This window comes from Terrapene carolina, unplaced genomic scaffold (genome assembly GCF_002925995.2).
Source record: "Terrapene carolina triunguis isolate 2854851 unplaced genomic scaffold, T_m_triunguis-2.0 Scaffold66, whole genome shotgun sequence".
Classification (NCBI taxonomy): domain Eukaryota; kingdom Metazoa; phylum Chordata; order Testudines; family Emydidae; genus Terrapene; species Terrapene triunguis.
In genome coordinates, this window is record NW_020664417.1 from 52991755 (window position 1) to 53009632 (window position 17878).

Here is a 17878-nt window from a genome sequence, read left to right on the forward strand (position 1 = left end):
GGACACTTTCCCATGCCACTCTGTGATGTATTCAGCTGGCACCATTGCAGGAAACAGGCTAGCAGCATATGGGCCCACGTGGCTTCAGGATGCCAGTAGCAGCTGTGTTCTCTGTGCTTTTGTGACCCTTAGGAGTGAGAAAAACAAAATTCATTGCCTGTGGGGGGAAAGTGCCAGTAATCAGTGATTGTCATATACTCATACCTATGGAATAGGGGCTCAAATTTTATAAATTAATGCAACAGAAAATTTTCCCCACTGTCCTCCATGCCAAGCCATATTCACCATAGTTGGAGCTTGAGAGTGGTGCTATTCTGAGGTGCTCCAAAGCTGAAGTATCAACAAGCATGTCTCGTTAAGTTTCAAAACACCCTTCCCTTATTTCCATAAAAACTTTTATTTTTCTCTTTCTGTTGTGTGCATCTAATGGTGCATCTTATCTGTTTTTTATCAGCAACTTTTGACATGGTGGCTTTGAGGGGTGCCCCTTCACGCCCGCAGTACACCTGACCCTGATGAAGAGGGAAAGGGCTAGGAGAGAACATGTTCCATGAGATCCTACAAGCCAGTGTTGCATCAGACTGTGAACAAAGAGCTTGGAGGGCCAGTGTGACTGAGAGGATGGAGAAAGGACAGAGAGGACAAGAAAGCAAAAGGCCTAGGTCTTCTCAGGGACCAAACACAAATGCTGCAGATCCTAGTTGACCTATAGATCCAAAAGTGTCAGTCTCATCAGCTTTTGCACTCCTTGGAGAACTCTGTAGTTGTTGCTCCCTACATCCCCCAACATATCTCATGACATAGCATCCTTACCGCTACCACTTCATGCCAAGGGACAGCAAGGGAAACCAGAGCTTCACATATGCTGACCTATGAAAACCACAGATTGGTGTATGTGTAGCCAGAGTGGATTACCTTGGACTATCTTTTTGTTTAAACAAATGGAAGTAAATGTAAATGTTTACTTCCTTTTCAGTAGGAATTTTAAAATTTTTATCCCATTATGTTAAGTGTTTATAACATTGTATGTGTTTGATTTTGCGCACTCAATTTTTGTAGTCAAAGTTGTATTTTTGGAGAATCAAAATATCTTTATTAGTTCACAACAGGTATTACAAAATACATAGTGGCAGTCAAGAAATCGAACAGTATTTATAAATCTTCAAGTACCATACAATTCATATCAGCAGGCAAAGCCCTGAAGTATTTATAATTTGCAGCAGGCCCAACAGAATAGATAGTCTGGAGAAGAGAAGAATGAGAGGGGATATAACAGTTTTCAAGTACATAAAAGATTGTTACAAGGAGGAGGGAGGAAAAATTGTTCTTGTTAACCTCTGAGGATAGGACAAGAAGCAAAGGGCTTAAATTGCAGCAAGGGTAATTTAGGTTACACTGGTTACACTGTCCCTCTCCCCAGTACCTGCCTGAGGGCTTGGGCAAGTCTACACTACCGGGGAAGGTCAATCTAAACAATGCAATTTGAGTTACGTTAGTAGCGTAACTCAAGTCAATGTAGCTTAGATCTACATACTGCGGGGTCCGTACTATGCGATGTCAACAGGAGACGCTCTCCCATCGACTCTCCTTACTCTCCTCATTCCAGTGAAGTACTGAAGTCGATGGGAGAGCGATCTGTGGATGATTTAGAGTAAATCAAGTAGAGTAGCTGCAGCATCGATCCACCAGTAAGTGGAGGCAAGCCCTCAGGCAGACTTGGAGGAAGTGCTATAAATATCCTGATCTAGTTGAGTATGGTGGTGGCTGCTAATCTCACAGTTTCTTCCCTTTTGGGGAGTCCCTTAGCACTCACCTCAATTGCTTTGGTAGAGGATTTGGGCAAGTTATATGTAGTGTATATGTATGTATAGAGTGCGTGTGGCAGAAAGAGAATAGTTGATAATGAATGTTATGAAGGTTTTATCAGCATTAATTCAGAGTGACCTTCTTATAAATGAGAGGAACCCACAAATGGGTTATGTAGTTCATTCCAGATGTGTACATTTCTACTCCAATTTTATTAGAAGACCACTTCTATTAAGAAGCTGATTTTTCTTAATCCTTTGAATGGTTAAACAAGTTTCCCTCTAGTTTTTTTGCTACTAACACATTTTGTTCGTTTGTTTGTTCTTCAGCTCATGAGTGTCTGGACTGTCTATTTGCATGATCTGTTGTTTGCTTCTCTGTACTATTGTCCACTTGTGAGCTGCTTTGAAGAATAGTCAAAACAACTGTTCGTGTTCAGGTACAATAGAACCTCAGAGTTACGAATGCCTCAGGAATGGAGGTTGTTCGTAACTCTGAACAAAACAATCAAAAGTTTATAAGTGAACAGTAGCTTAATGCAGCTTTGAAACTTTACTATGCAGAAGAAAAATGCTGCTTTCCCTTTATTTTTTTAGTAGTTTATATTTAACACAGTACTGTACTGTATTTGTGCTTTTTTTTTTTTTTTTGGTCTCAGCTGCTGCCTGATTGTGTAATTCCAGTTCCAAATGAACTGGAATTCATAGTGTGTGATACACTAGTCAGTTCATAACTCTGGTGTTTGTAACTCTGATGTTCTATTGTACAGCAAAGTTTTGTATTGGGACTCTTGTGGATTATTGTCAAGATAATTTTAGTTACTGAATGATTAACAAGAAGCAAAACAAAGTTGCCAAAGATTTCTGTACTACTTTCTGAAAAATAGATGACAAACTACCATAGTAAAATTGTGTTTTGTATTTATTGGTCATTAAATTTCCTTGCTACAGTAAACTTGAGATTTTTATTCTTATACAGAAAATAGGTTTGGTGTTGCTACACATATCTTATGTTGTTTCAGTACAGTAAGCTGTTCTTCAAATTAGTTCATTTAGTGTTCATGTTTCCTTAAAGCAATGTTTTTACAAGTTTAGAGGGTATATTAAAGTTTGCATTAGATCAATCAATATTTCATTAAATGTGTGTGTTTACTGTTGTACAGATTTTCCAAAGTCCCACATGTTTGATTATTATTTTTTGTTTCACAAATTATTTAGGGTGCTGAATTTTAGTTTTAAGTTGCTTGAAAGCTTACTATAGGCCAGATTCTGTTCATTTGTTCAAACAGGTGGGAAAAAAACCCCATTCTGTATTGACTCTAGGGTGGCTGCATGGATGTAAAAGAACAATTTTGCTCTATTTATTTGATGACTGCTTTAAGAAGTGTAGATTTGAATGTTTAGATGATAGTCCCTGACCACACTATTGTAATAATCTTGGTACAAAGTATGCCTTGTAAGGTATCAGTTAAAAAATTATAATTTGCTACTCAGGATTGTCCTGGTAAAATATGTATGGCAATATTGTATGTGAAGTTGTAAGATTCTCCTGTATGATGATGATAACACATGTTCCAAACCCCACAGCCATGCCCAGGCAGAAGCTAGGCCTGTCCTAAACAAGGAAGGTGCTTGCCTTAATTTGCATTTAAGCAGTAGACAGAGTCATCAGGCAGGGAGGGAAAACAAAGGAAATTCAAACAGGTGGGAAAAAAACCCTATCCTTTTACGTAGACTCTTTGTCTCCTGGGTCTCAGCTGGAAATATCACAAGGGAGACTGGAACTATAAAAAGGAGGAACAAATACCCCTTTCTTTCTCTCCCTGCCCATCACATTCTCTGCACCTGAGAAGGCAAAAGGAAACAGCTGTTGGACTTTGGGGGAGGGGTCCTGATCTGAAAAGTTTAGTCAGTAATCTTCTGGAGCATGTGATGAGAGAGTTTTTTAAGTAAATATTAGTAAGTATTTTATCTTTATTTTTCTTGTAACCATTTCTGATTTTTATGCCTCATTACTTATACTCACTTAAAATCTCTTTCGTAAGCTTGTGTTACTGTTTTTATCTAATCCAGCATGTTTAAATTGAAGTGTCTGGGCAACTATTTAGGTTAATAAACTAGCATATGATTCCCTTAATGTCTGGTTCGTCCCTCCAGGATTCGCCACTTGATGTGTAGATGGTGCAGCCAGTGACGCAATGGCAAGTGACTGATGCTGGTCAATAAACCTGTCTCCTCTTGGGAATTCCTAATGACGCCCAAGGATGGGGTAATGGGACACCCTGGGTGAAGGAAATGTCCCCAGAAAAGTGGATGAGCCAGGATCCTGTTGGCCAATGGTACCAACACTACTGGGACCAGATCCATTTAGAAAAGGCGCAGTTGTGGATGCGATAATGCGGGTGCTTCTTTCAACTTGGAGCTTTCAAATTGTCTTGACCTTCGTCTTGCCATTGAAGTTCTATAGTCCCTGCCAAAAGAGAAGATATAGGGTCTATGGCAATCCCTTCCTTCTTTGTTTTGCTTAGGCTTACACATTGAGGGTCTGTGCTCGATGGTCACTCCTCTTGGTGGGGAAGGACCCAGACGTTTGACAGAAGCTCAGATGTCCAAGTAGGGGAAGGTCTGCTCCTCGCACTTTGGGCTCTTCTTCCACACTACTGTCAAGCACCATTGACTGGCTGTTTTTATTGTGTTTCCTTTCATCTGTCAAGACGTTGGATGGCCATGTAGATTCCCTTAAAGGAATAATGGACTTAATATACTGGTACTCTCCAGGAGAGGGGTGGGCAGTACAGGACATACATTTCTGGGGGAAGATCCAGGAGTAGGAATGTGTTGGGATCACTCTGCAGTATAAACATGGCTAGTGAGACCCAGTGTGTAGCTGGCAGATTGCAGTTACACACAGACACTCAGAGTGTGGCCTGCATGCTGCAAGGTTGTTTGTAAGCGGTCCAGGTCGGATCTGCTACAGCAAAGCATTGCAAGGCACTCAAGGTTGCAGGGCAGTGATGACACAGCTCCCCACTAGTCTGAGTTGTGCCCTGGTATGTCATAGTAGCTTTATTTTATAATAGATTTTATGAAAGATGCTATCTTAAATTGTTTTATGAGGTAAGTAATTATAAAAGCTAAAAGTTTAAAAGACAGCAGGCAGATTAATTAAGCTGCATAGACAAGGGATGATTTCAGAAGAGATTTGGAGAGGTATAAGAGAGGTATAAGCAAAGGAAAGCTGTTTCAAATGTTCTTGCCTTTTCCTCATTGCTTTGTGTGTATGATTGTGTGTGTCTTGCTACTCTAGGAATGCACCTGTGCTGTTGCTTGTACACAAAACCATTTTCCCAGCAGGAGCAGCAAAGTGAAACTGAGATCTTCTTTAGATGCATTTTGATGTTTCTGCTGTGGAAGCACAATGAACAGGATATACAGCCGTACAATCACTATCTTCCCACAGGCATGGTGAAATGTTGTATTTCCCTGCAGTTAAATGCCTTAGTCATAATTACTGGGGCTGCTGTACCTCTCTCAGTCAGGAGGAAATACAATTAGTTCAAAATTTGTATACTAGGGTGTAGAGAACTAACGACATGAGAAAATAGTCTACTAATTCCTAATCAGGATTTAAGGAACAAAAGAAGAAACTGGTTCCAAATAATCTATCCCAGGGTTGATAGTTGCCCTAATGGATTATTAAAGGAGGTGAGAGAAACATAGATGAACTATGCTCATGAGAGGAAGAAACAGAGGGTTTGTCTCCACAAAGACTTAATGCACAGCAAGCTGGGTTGTGAATGTACAATATACTAGCCTGCTGTGTGTGCTGTCTGTGTGGACCCTGTACTAAAAGTTCCATAGTGTTCTTTGACATACTGCTGTTAGAGATTTGCTGACCGGAAACCAAGATAGGCAGCATTGGAAGCAAAGGTTTGCCCTGTCTCTGGTTGTCTACACTTAAAAATTTTAATGCCATATCAGTGCCAACCTAAGCCCTGGTGTAGACCTAGCTAGATTGACAGAAGATTCATAGATTCTCCACTTGGGGAGCGGATTACTTACAGTGATGGAAAAACTTCTTCCATAACTGTAGGAAGCATCTACAGCAGGAGTCAGCAACCTTTCAGAAGTGGCGTGCCACGTCTTCATTTATTCACTCTAATTTAAGTTTTCGCGTGCCGGTTTTAATGTTTTTAGAAGGTCTCTCTCTATAAGTCTTTATTATATAACTAAACTATTGTTGTATGTAAAGTAAACAAGGTTTTTAAAATGTTTTAGAAGCTTCATTTAAAATTAAATTAAAATGCAGATCTTATCAGTTTAGTGCAGTGGTTCTTAACCTGGGGTGCACGATACCCTTTCTGGGGGTGCAAGATACGCAAGATTTTTTTAGAAGGTAAATCATCGAAAACACAAATTAAGCACAGGCACATAAGTACAATTACTTTGTTTCATAAAACCTGTGTATTAACATTATACATGTTTTAACGATTACTGTAATATACAAACAAAGTTTTTAAGTTTTAAAGTTTTTAAGCTAATTGTAGTGTAATTTTTTATAAGGGCTGCAGAGCGCTGGGACCAGGCCAGGAGCAGAGCCCTGGACTGGCTGCCGGTACCCCAGGCCGGCAGGAGGGCTGAGCAGGGCCGGAGGCCCGGACCCCAGCTGACAGGGGGCAGGGCAGCTGGAACCCCAGACCGGTGGCGGGCTGAGCGACTCATCCCGCTGCCCGTCTGGGGTTCCGTCCACCGGCCCTGCTCAGCTTCTGCTGGCCGGGGGTTCCATTCACTCAGGCTGGCAGCAGGCTGAGCGGGGCCAGCAGCCAAGACCCCGGCTGGCAAGGGGCCGGCAGACGGAACTCCAGATCGTCAGCGGGCTGAGTGGGGCCAGCAGACAGAACACCAGACTGGTGGCGGGCTGAGCGGCTCAGCCCGCTGCTGGTCTGGGGTTCCATCCGCCAGCTCCTGCCAGCCGGGGTCCTGGTCGCCGGCCCCCCCTCAGCCTGCTGCCGGCTGGGGGTTCCGTTCACCCAGGCCGGCAGCAGGCTGAGTGGGGCCGGTGGCCGGGACCCCGGCTGGCAGCAGCGTGCCAGTAAAAATCGGCTCGCGTGCTGCCTTTGGCACATGTGCCACAGGTTGCTGACCCCTGATCTACAGTATACTGCTGCAGCTATGCCACTGCAGCACCGTTGTGTGGACATGGCCTAAAATGCCTGAAAAGAACGTGGCCAGAGACTTGTGTTCTTCTGGTTGAACAAGATCCCTGTATGTGATAGGTTATTTATTCTTGGTTATTTTCTTAACCAAGGGCTCCTGTACACTTTCTCTCCGAATGCTCAGATTCTGGCTGTGTCAGTTACCCCAGTAGTGTGTGTTGTGCAGAAGTTAAAGGGCAGAAAGAAGTGTTTGAAATTGTATCACTTCTCCTTGGCAAATGTACAGATTAAAAATGAATAAAGAAGTCATGCTAAAACTTTGTGGCTAGTTATTTCACAGTGGCATAAAATTTAAAGGCAACATATTTTAATTAATGCAAATAAAAACTTCATATATATCTGAATTTCTTTCCAGCATTAAGACAGAATTGCCACCAAGCTGTGTGGCTGATTTTTGCATTTAAATCCATCAAGTACAGAAGGAAAGTTCTGAAAGAATAAGAATCTGTTATATTTGTCTTTCATGTTAAGTGTATGTCTAGTTTTTGTTTTGGGAACTGCTTCATGAAATGCTGGGTTTCTTTTTTGCAGTTGCTGAAACTGAAAGGAGTAGAGGAACCAGTACTTTAATTTTGCGTGGAGCGTTTGGAAAATTACTGCAATGCTGTAAATCAGAGCCTCAGTTAAGTTCGGTGAGTGTCTATGGATATTTTCATTATCCTGACCATATAAGGAGTATAAAGAGTTACTCATGCATTGGGATTTAGTCTTGTAATTTACAACATTGAGTCAAGACTCTACCATTTAGCCCAAAAATCTTGTGATCTAATTGATCGATAGGTTTTTATATAAACATTATTTTTCCCGTAGATGTTTGTTTATTTTAAGCAATTTTATAAATTAATTCCTTCCATACTCTTGGGTTAAATAGTTTTGTATACCCTATAGGGATTTAATTCAATACCTTCTCTACTAGGTTTGAATAGAGTACTTTGTCCATAGTTTAGCAGGAGCATAGAATAACATTTCCATATTGGTTTCACACTAGTTCTGCTGTTAATGGTAGTACCACTGGAGAAGTGCTCTAGGAGCCTCGTAAAACATGGGGTACCCTCAGTCCTATGCTAAACTGAAACCCCTGCATCCTTGATCTCATTTTTTTATCTAGTTTGAATATGTTTAGTACTGGATTCTGAGACCAGCTTAAGGGACTAAATTCACCAGGACTAAAGATTTGACTCAGTGTGCACTGGTATGGACTGGTAAAGATACCAGTCATTTTTTTCATTCTTTGCTGCTCCAATCTGTGAATTACAAAGTAAAATTGACAAGATCTCTGGTACCTTAGTTGAAGGGGTCTGAAATCTTGACAGTTTCACTTTGCTGCTGGCATGTGTAGCAGAGCTGTAAGAAGGGGAAAGAAATTGGGCGGGGGGGAGTAAACAAGAAGTAAGGAAAATAGGCTGCTGGGGAAGTAAAAAGGGTCATAATATTTAGTGAAGAAACAAGGATAGAAAAATGTGAAAAGACTGAGCAAGGAAGACATTGGAGGGGGTGAGGGTAAAGATAACAGCTGCAGTAGTATGAGTGGGTATCCTAATGTTCTTGCCTCATCATTATTTTCCTGCCACTGAGTTCTGAAAGAAGCCTAGCTCAGAATGGGAGGCATATCTATTTTGTGATAGCCACTAGAGTACCATATATTAATGAAATGTTACCGCTGCCATCTACAACACCTAATTTTCTTTGAAATATATGTTTAAAAAAGCCACATAGAATCCTTTATGACCTCATAGTATTTCCAATATATCAGGCACCTGTTTTAATTAATCTCCTTTGAAAAGACATTACTGTAAGGTTGTTTACTTTTCAAAGTTTCTGTCATGAATGAAGGTACTGAGGTGAAAATTCAGAATCTATTTGCGTATTTCACCATTCCTAGGTTCATCATTGGTGCTATGAAGTCTTTGCTTTTTAGAAATCTTTTCTTATTTGAATACTTTTGACCTGCTTTAAATCTCAGCATTAACGTGCTTCACTAAAAATATGCATGTTCCCTACAATCCTTTACTGTTACCAGCTTCAGGGAGGTGGAAGAATATTGTAAGGCATAAGTTAACAGTGAGAGTAGCTAACCATTGGAACAACTTTCCAGTGGTTGTGGAGGATTCTCCATCACTGACAATAATTATTTCTGGGAAGTTCTTTGGCCCTTTGTTATGCAGGAAGTAAAACAAGATGATTGTGTTCCCTTCTGGCCTTTGAATTTATGAATGTATAAAGTAGGGTGAATAAAAATGATTTAAAAATTAAAACAGTTTTTGAAGTGTACGTAATGGATTTTAATTTAAAATTTTAAAATTAAGTAATTGTAATTTACATAATATTGGTTTGCTTCTTTCCATTTTATAGTCTTTAAGTTGCTAAAATAGACATTTTATATTTGTTTCTTTAGTTTCCTAACTTTTAGTCAGACTTTAGATTTTATATATTTTTTTCTAAATTTCACATCTAAAATGCTTGTCTGTGCTGAAATAAACAAGTCTAGGGCCTCTCTGCCATCTTTACTGTGCGAACAACACAAACAGCCCCTGCTATATTTGCAACCAACACATCAAACTTTGTCAATAAAGTTGAAATGCTTCAACTGGACTTTAGTCCTCCACCAGGGTTGAAGTCAATGGGACTTGTACTCCGAAGGTCATTTAGGTGCCTTTGAAACTCTCAGCCTCAAATGCCTAAATATGAGCATAGGAGCATCATGTTAAGCGCCTTGTTTTTAAACTCTGGCGTGTGTGTGTGTGTGTGTGTGTGTGTGTGTGTGTGTACGTATACGTATATATATAAGTTCATAGTAATTTTGTTAGTATTCTGAAAGTCCAAGCCTTTCATTGTTTGCACTGAAGTAATTTTATTTTGAAGTGATTAACATTTTATGCCACAAAGTAATTTTCAATAAACCTTTAGCCTGTGATGCTGCAAATGCTTGTGCTTAAATAAGACTACTCATGCACGTGTTTAATTTTAAGTCAATTTGCATGAGTAAAGTTATGTATCTGCTTAGATGTTTGCAGGATCTGAGCTTTAATTTTCAGTATTTTGTTTTTTGCCCATAGCAGTTTTATAAAATTCAAATAAGAGACCCTACTAGTAGAGAATTTTTTTTTCAAAATAATAGCATTTATAATTTAGTTTATTAAAAATTTTAGTCCAAAGTTGCAATGGCAGAGATCTTTAAATTAATTTTATAAATCCTCAACCTGATTTTAAACCAGTGGTTTTAAAAAAAGTCAAGTTGTTTAAATAATTTAGATTGCCATGTTTTAAATCACTCTGCTGTAAACAGCAGAGCTGTGGTAGAGTAATGAATATATTTGATTCTTTTGGATCACAACATCTTTGCATCAGACATTTAATTTTTTCAAAAATACGTATAACTGAAAAATATAATGTATTTGCAGCACCATAGCTAACAAAAACAATGCATGAATAAAGTAAAAATATAACTATATTTTGCCAAAAAGTTAAGCAAAGTGTTGTATCACACTTTGTTTATAGCCATTAAAATAGAGAGCAGCAACTTGGCTAACCACCCGTAACAAAGCAATTATTAGTATAGTTGTGTGCAAACACTGTAATAAGCTTTAACATTAGAAAGTTTCTTGGAAGAGGAAAAAGCCTCCATTGAAAATGAAGAGTAATGTTGTTGGAAAGTGTAAATAAAATTCTAACATCCCTTAATAGCTTATTTTAAGGTCTTGTCTACACTACAGAGTTTTGTCGACACAAGTTAAGCCAACAATCAAAAACCGGTATAATTACATCGCCTGTGCATGTTTACACAACACTCCTTCTGTTTGCAGAGCGCGTCCACAGCTGGTGCTCTAGTATCGACAGAGAGAGCAATGCACTGGGTAGCTATCCCACTGTGCTTCTCACCACCTTCTGCAGCTAGGAGTTGTGGGAAGGCGGAGAGAATCACAGTGCATCATGGGTGCATGCTCAATGTCCCATTATGTAGTTCTTTCTGCCCCAGCATTCCACGGGCTTCCGACTGTTTCACAGCATTTTTCAACATCCCCTGTTTACTGTGCGCCTGCCATCTCTGTCTGAAAGGATGGATCACACATTGCTCTCTAATATTGTGTTCAGTGTTATGAACACAAAGTGGGTGGTCATGCAGTATATCATGAGCTCCAAATCTGAACAGGAATCAGAGTTTCCTGACCTGCTGTGTGCCATGGAAAGAAACAAGACCAGATTACTTTTGGCCTTCACGGAGTAGCTGAACACGATGGACTGTCGCTTTTGGGCTCAGGAAACAAGCACTGAGTGGTGGGATTGCATTGTTATGCAGGTCTGGGATGACAAGCAGTGGCTGCAGAACTTTAGGATGCAGAAAGTCACCTTCTAGGAACTGTGCAGAGCTTGCGCCAGCACTGTGACCCAAGGACACCAAAATGAGAGCTGCCTTCGGTGGAGAAGCGGGTGGTGATCGCTTTGTGGAAGCTGAAGACTCTAGACTGCTACCACTCGGTCGCAAATCAGTTTGGAGTCAGGAAGTCAACCATTGGGACTGCAGTAATTCAAGTGCGCAGGGCCATTAATTGCATCCTGCTACAAAGGACAGTGACTCTTGGCCATATGCGTGAAATATTGGATGGCTTTGTGGCAATGGGATTCTCTGACTGCCGCGGGGCGATACGTGGCATGCATATTATAATTTTGGCCCCGGACCATCTTGGGATGGGGTACATCAATAGAAAGGGGTACTTCTCTATGGTATTGCAGGCACTTTTGGATCACTGCAGGTGTTTCACTGACATCAGTGTGGGGTGGTCCAGAAAGGTGCATGACGTATGCATTTTCAGGAACACCGGCCTGTATAGAAAGCTCCAAACAGGGACTTTCTTTCCAGACCAGAAGATTCCAGTGTGGGATGTTGAAATGCCCACCGTGATCCTGGGAGACCCAGCATACCTCTTAATCCCATGGCTCATGAAGCCTTACATGGGAAACCGGGACAGCAGCAAGAAGTGCTTCAACAATAGGCTGAGCAGGTGCAGAATGACCGTAGAATGTGTCTTTTGCAGTTTAAAAGTGTGTTGGTGCTGCCTTTATGGCAGGTTAGACCTAAATGAGGGAAATATTCCCGTGGTCATAGCAGCCTGCTGCACACTCCATAATATTTTTGAGGCTAAGGGTGAAAAGTTTCCCCTGGGGTGGAGCATGGAGGTGGATTGTCTGACTGCTGGGGGAAGGGGGGAGTGAGCTCACATGTGTTCTGCCTGGAGCGTGATTAGGGACTTCAGCATCTTTGTTTGCTCCTCCATCACTTATCATCTGCTCCTGGCCCTTTTACAGTGTGCTCCTCACTCTCCTTTCTGTCCTGCCATTCTATTTTAAATTTGTCTTTCAAGGTCTCTCTCCGCTTCCTGCATTCTCTTTTTTTCAGCCTCTGAGGATTGGAGCACCTCTCAGAACATGTCCTCCTTGCTCCACCTTGATTGCTTCCTTATTTGGCAAAGACACTCCACCGGTGTGTAGGGGGTTCCCCTGAAGGCCGCATCTGCAGAAGCACAAGAAACTACACAGAAGCATGATTGTTAGTTCACAGACAGCATTGAATCATTATAGTAAAATACACCCCTTTTTACATACGAATCACTTTCTTTCTTTCGCTTGACGAGCACACATCTCAGCAAACCTCCTAAACATGGTGAGTTTGGCCCAGGGAGGTAGGGTGGAGGTTTGAGGGCTCAAGATGAGGCAAAGGGTAAGGGGATCACTGCAGGCCATTAGGGACAGTATTGTAAAAATCTACCACCATTTTCCACAGGCAAGGGTCATTGAAGCCAATATCTCATTCGTGACGGTAAGCAAGTGTGCATCTCCTGCACTTGTGCGGCTTCAGACCATGTGCTGCTCACCTGAGTGCTGCTTTAATCCCTGCACAAGTGACTGTTGATTGGCGTGGGAAAGTTTCCTCCAATGAGGGAAGGAACAAAGCAGTTCTGCCAAGGAACCTTCAGCACAGGATTGGGAGTACCCGCAGGAAAGTTTGCTAGAGATCTTTCTGGAGTATTCCCGTGAAATCTCAGTGAACATTAACACGCTGTTCTGCCACACTGCTTAGCTGCACAAGGGAATGTGAAGTCTTGTAAATTTCTATCCCTTCATCCACTTTTAGAATATACAGAGCAAAGGACAGTTCTACCTCATATAACTGAGCAGCATCTACTCAAAAAGATCCCTTACCAAGGCTCTCTTCTCCTGCTTCATGCGTGCCAAGAAATTGACGACTGGGACTGGCTACACCCCTCTGGAGTAGAAAAGAGGTCTTGACTTGCTGTGCCACCAGATGGCCCTGCTGTGTGCTCCACATTGTCCTCCAACTTGACCTCCTCCTCCACGACTTCATCCTCTGGGTTGAGTCCACTGTCCACTGCCTCCAGCCCCACTGAAGTATCCACAAGGCTCTTGGTGGTGGAGTGGGGTCATCACCAAAGATGGCATCCAGCTCCTTATAGGAGCAGCAGGTCTTCAGCACAGCACCAGAGCGATGTTTTGCCTCCCTTACCTTCTGATATGCCTGCCTTAGCTCCTATATCTTTGCACAGCATTGATCATAGAATCATAGAAGATTAGGGTGGGAAGAGACCTCAGGAGGTCATCTAGTCCAACCCCAACTAAATCATCCCAGCCAGGGCTTTGTCAAGCTGGGCCTTTAAAACCTCAAAGGATAGAGATTCCACCACTTCCCTATGTAACCCATTCCAGTGCTTCACCACCCTCCTAGTGAAATAGTTTTTCCTAATATTCAACCTAGACCTCCCCCACTGCAACTTGAGACCATTGCTCCTTGTTATGTCATCTGCAACCACTGAGAACAGCCTAGCTCCATCCTTTTTGGAACCTCCCTTCAGGTAGTTGAAGGCTGCTATCAAATCCCCCCGCACTCTTCTCTTCTGCAGACTAAATAAGCCCAGTTCCCTCAGCCTCTCCTCATAAGTCATGTGCCCCAGCCCCGTAATCTTTTTTGTTGCCCTCCACTGGACTCTCTCCAATTTGTCCACATCCTTTCTGTAGTGGGGGGCCCCAAAACTGGACACAGTACTGCAGATGTAGCCTCACCAGTGCCGAATAGAGGGGAATAATCACTTCCCTCGATCTGCTGGCAGTGCTCCTACTAATGCAGCCCAATATGCTGTTAGCCTTCTTGGCAACAAGGGCACAATGTTGACTCATATCCAGCTTCTTGTCCACTGTAATCCCTAGGTCCTTTTCTGTAGAACTGCCACTTAGCCAGTCGGTCCCCAGCCTGTAGAAGTGCATGGGATTCTTCCATCCTAAGTGCAAGACTCTGCACTTGTCCTTGTTGAACCTCATCAGATTTCTTTTGGCCCAATCCTCCAATTTTTCTAGGTCACTCTGGATCCTATCCCTACCTCCAGCCTATCTACCTTTCCCCCCAGTTTAGTGTCATCTGTGAACTTGCTGAGGGTGCAATCCATTCTATCATCCAGATCATTAATGAAGATGTTGACCAAAACCGGCCCCAGGACTGACCCCTGGGGCACTCTGCTTGATATCGGCTGCCAACTAGACATCGAGCCGTTGATCACTACCCGTTGAGCCCGACAATCTAGCCAGCTTTTTATCCACCTTATAGTCCATTCATCCAATCCATATTTCTTTAACTTGCTGGCAAGAATACTGTGGGAGACTGTATCAAAAGCTTTGCTAAAGACAAGGTATATCACGTCCACTGCTTTCCCCATATTTACAGAGCCAGTTATCTCATCATAGAAGAAAATCAGGTTGGTCAGGCATGACTTGCCCTTGGTGAATCCATGCTAACTGTTCCTGATCACCTTTCTATCCTCCGAGTGCTTCAGAATTGATTCCTTGAGCACCTGCTCCATTATTTTTCCACAGAGGTGAGGCTGACTGGTCTATAGTTCCCTGGATTCTCCTTCTTCCATTTTTTAAAGATGGGCACTATATTTGCCTTTTTCCAGTCATCCAGATACGTGTCCCATTCATAGCCTTTATCCAACAAGCCACAAAAAATCTGCCTGTAGGTATCAGAGTTCCTACAGCTGGAGCAGAGCTGGGACTGTGCTGCTACCTCTCCTCGCAGTGTCAGGAGATCCAACAACTCAGGTGTGCTCCAAGTGGGAGAGCGTTTGCTGTGTGAAGCCACCATTGTCAGCTGGGAAGATGCAATGTGAGCCATCCACACTGAGCAAACAGGAATTGGAATTTCCCCTGGGCCTTTAAAGGGGGAGGGTGGATGCCTGTGTTCTGAGTTCGAACTGCTGATCAGAGTGGTCAGGATATGCATGGTGGGACATCTCCTGTAGGCCACTTATAGTGACATAACCAAGTGCGGTGTCTACACTGACACTTTGTCGATATAACTTTGCAGCAAAAAGCTCAACACTTCTTGTTGAAGTGATTTTATTTTGTTAGCAAAACAAAAGTGTTTTGTAGGCAGAAGGAGCATTGCAGTGTGTGTACATCTCCATGTTTTTGTTGATTAAACTTGACATTTGTTGACAAAACTGTGTAGTGTAGACAAGCCCTAAGTAAGCTATTCATCAATTAGCACATAGACTCAACAGCTAATTTACACAATTTTTTCATGATTTTCTAATAAATCCTCTAGTGGTTGGAGTCCCGATTTTTTTTATTTTGTTGCCAGTGTTAAGTAGAGTAACAGCAGGCTCTGCACTTTATTGGTGGCATCACTGAAACCTCATTCACAGTGTTTTAAGAGAAGATATACTCTACTGAGCAGAAATACATATTTCTTTAAAAAGAAAACTTTTCTACTTTTCCTTCTATACAGCTGACCCTTGCTAGAGAGCCGAACTCCAAATATTGTCTGTATGGATGCCTGTTTGTGGGATGCTTATGTCCTCTAATTTTATAAATAGCAATGACCACTGACACAGTATGTGAGATTCAGGCATTTTCAGGACCTTCCATAGTGCTGGATTATTTGATTCAATTGGCAAACTGGGAAGCAGAGTAGGGAATGGATTCAAACCTGTTTACCAAAATAAAACGTATTAACTGTAAAATAGTCTAATACAACTTTGTTTTAAACCCAGACATGTTAGAGTTGGTAGTTATCTTAGTGTTTGGCTTTGCTAATTTTAATATCTTCAATAATGATCTGGAAAGAGAGGATAGCAGCATGCTACTGAAAGTTGCTGATGCTAAATTGGGAGACGTTGAGAACTTGAGAGGACAGAGGTAACAGAGAGCAGCCTTGGGAAGTTAGAAATTTGGGGAAGAAGCTTTAAGCTGGATATTTAGCCTGGAAATATGCAAGCAGTATGTGAGTTTTGAGGTGATGGTGGTAGAAATAAGTCATTTTATGAGAAACCTGGAAATCAGTACTGCTGAAAGACTTAAGAGGGACTGAACAGCAAACTAAATGTAGCCATTACAGCCCCTCAGTGGTCAATATGATTAGGCATTACATACTTGAGGCTTCAGTATGAAGGAATAAGGGGTGATAGTCCCTATGTGACTAACTATGAGAGCTCATTAGGAATTTTACTTTTAATTTTGGTATATTGTTCTTCTGGTCTAAAATCAAGGAACCTTTTCTTCTGGTTTAAAATTAAGCATGGAAAGTTTCAATCTTCAAGAAAAATTTGAGAAATTACTACTTTATTGATTACATGCATTTTAAAGGCACCCATTACTGTGGTATCAGTGCCTTTAAAGTCAAGTTATTAAGATTTCCCAATAAAAAGTACTGGAGTAATCAGGGCCGTAGCAACAAAGAACGTGGCCCCCTCCGAACGGTGGCCCCCTCCGAACATATGTCCGGGCGGGGCCCCTTACAATGCAGAAACTGGAATGAGGTATTTATTTTGCCACTTTTAGGGGCCCCCTTCCTTGCGGGGTCCTCTCCAGTCGGAGGGTACGGAGGGCGCTCGCTACGCCTCTGGGAGTAATACACCCAAACTTCCACAGTTTAACTTAAAACCAGAAAATGTAAAGAACTGACCAGTCAGCTAAGTGCCCTCGATTTCATAGCTTACCATCTGTGTAGTGCCTGGTGAAAGCAACTGGCCAACGTTTTGCTTTAAATACAATTCCCATGAGAGCAAATTCCTGACGTGGAAACCTGCATCAGAGCAAGTTATGAGGGGATTATGATGGAATACAGAATATAACCTTAAGCTTTGCTATCCTGAATGCAACAATTTTCATTTTTGTTTTGTGACAGCAAGAAGGGGAGTTCTCCCTTGCTTTATCCAGTTGCAGGTGCTAGGGAGTCAAATTTTCAGCTATTGAAGTTTTTGTTTAATTATGACATCCTGTTTTTATAACAGGTAGCTGTAGTGGGAGGGAAGTGGAAGAATCCAGTGACAGCCACCAGAGTTTTAGAAAAGTAAGTTTTTTATGTTGTCATATTTTGTTAGTTTCATAAGAAACAATAATAAGTTATAACTGGTCAAATACAGAAGTGTATAATAGAGCTACAGTGTTTTCTATTCCTTGAGTATATTTTAAATGTAGGTTTCCCAGAGTTTATTCACTGTTTCTTCCCCACCCCTCCCAGCCTTGTGATTAGAGGAGAGCTGATTCTAAAAAACTGAGGTTCCACAGTGATGATTTGGATGGGCAGGTTGGTATAAAAGTGGAGTCTCAATTCAATTCCCTGCCCAAACTCTCTCAGGCTGTCACTGACTGAAGAGCTGAGGAGGCAGTGCAAACTGTCCACTCTCCACAAGCACTTAGGTAGCCATTCAGTTGTGTGAGATTCACCTGCATACAAAGAGTTAAGCATCAGAAGCAATGTTAACAATGTACAATCCTAGAGATTTAAAAACCTCAGCCACTGTAAAAGAATCCCGTTAACAGGCCTTTATTTACATATGTTTGCATTTC

At 41.7% G+C, this 17878-nt stretch overlaps 1 long non-coding RNA gene across 1 annotated transcript in view; it reads left to right on the forward strand.

The window, feature by feature from the left end:
• LOC115271165 overlaps positions 1-17878 on the forward strand; it is a 65585-nt gene that overhangs the window by 25209 nt on the left and 22498 nt on the right. The window contains exons 2-3 of the long non-coding RNA XR_003899766.1: positions 7553-7653; positions 17320-17378. This is a non-coding gene — a long non-coding RNA (uncharacterized LOC115271165). The remainder of the gene's footprint in view (positions 1-7552; positions 7654-17319; positions 17379-17878) is intronic.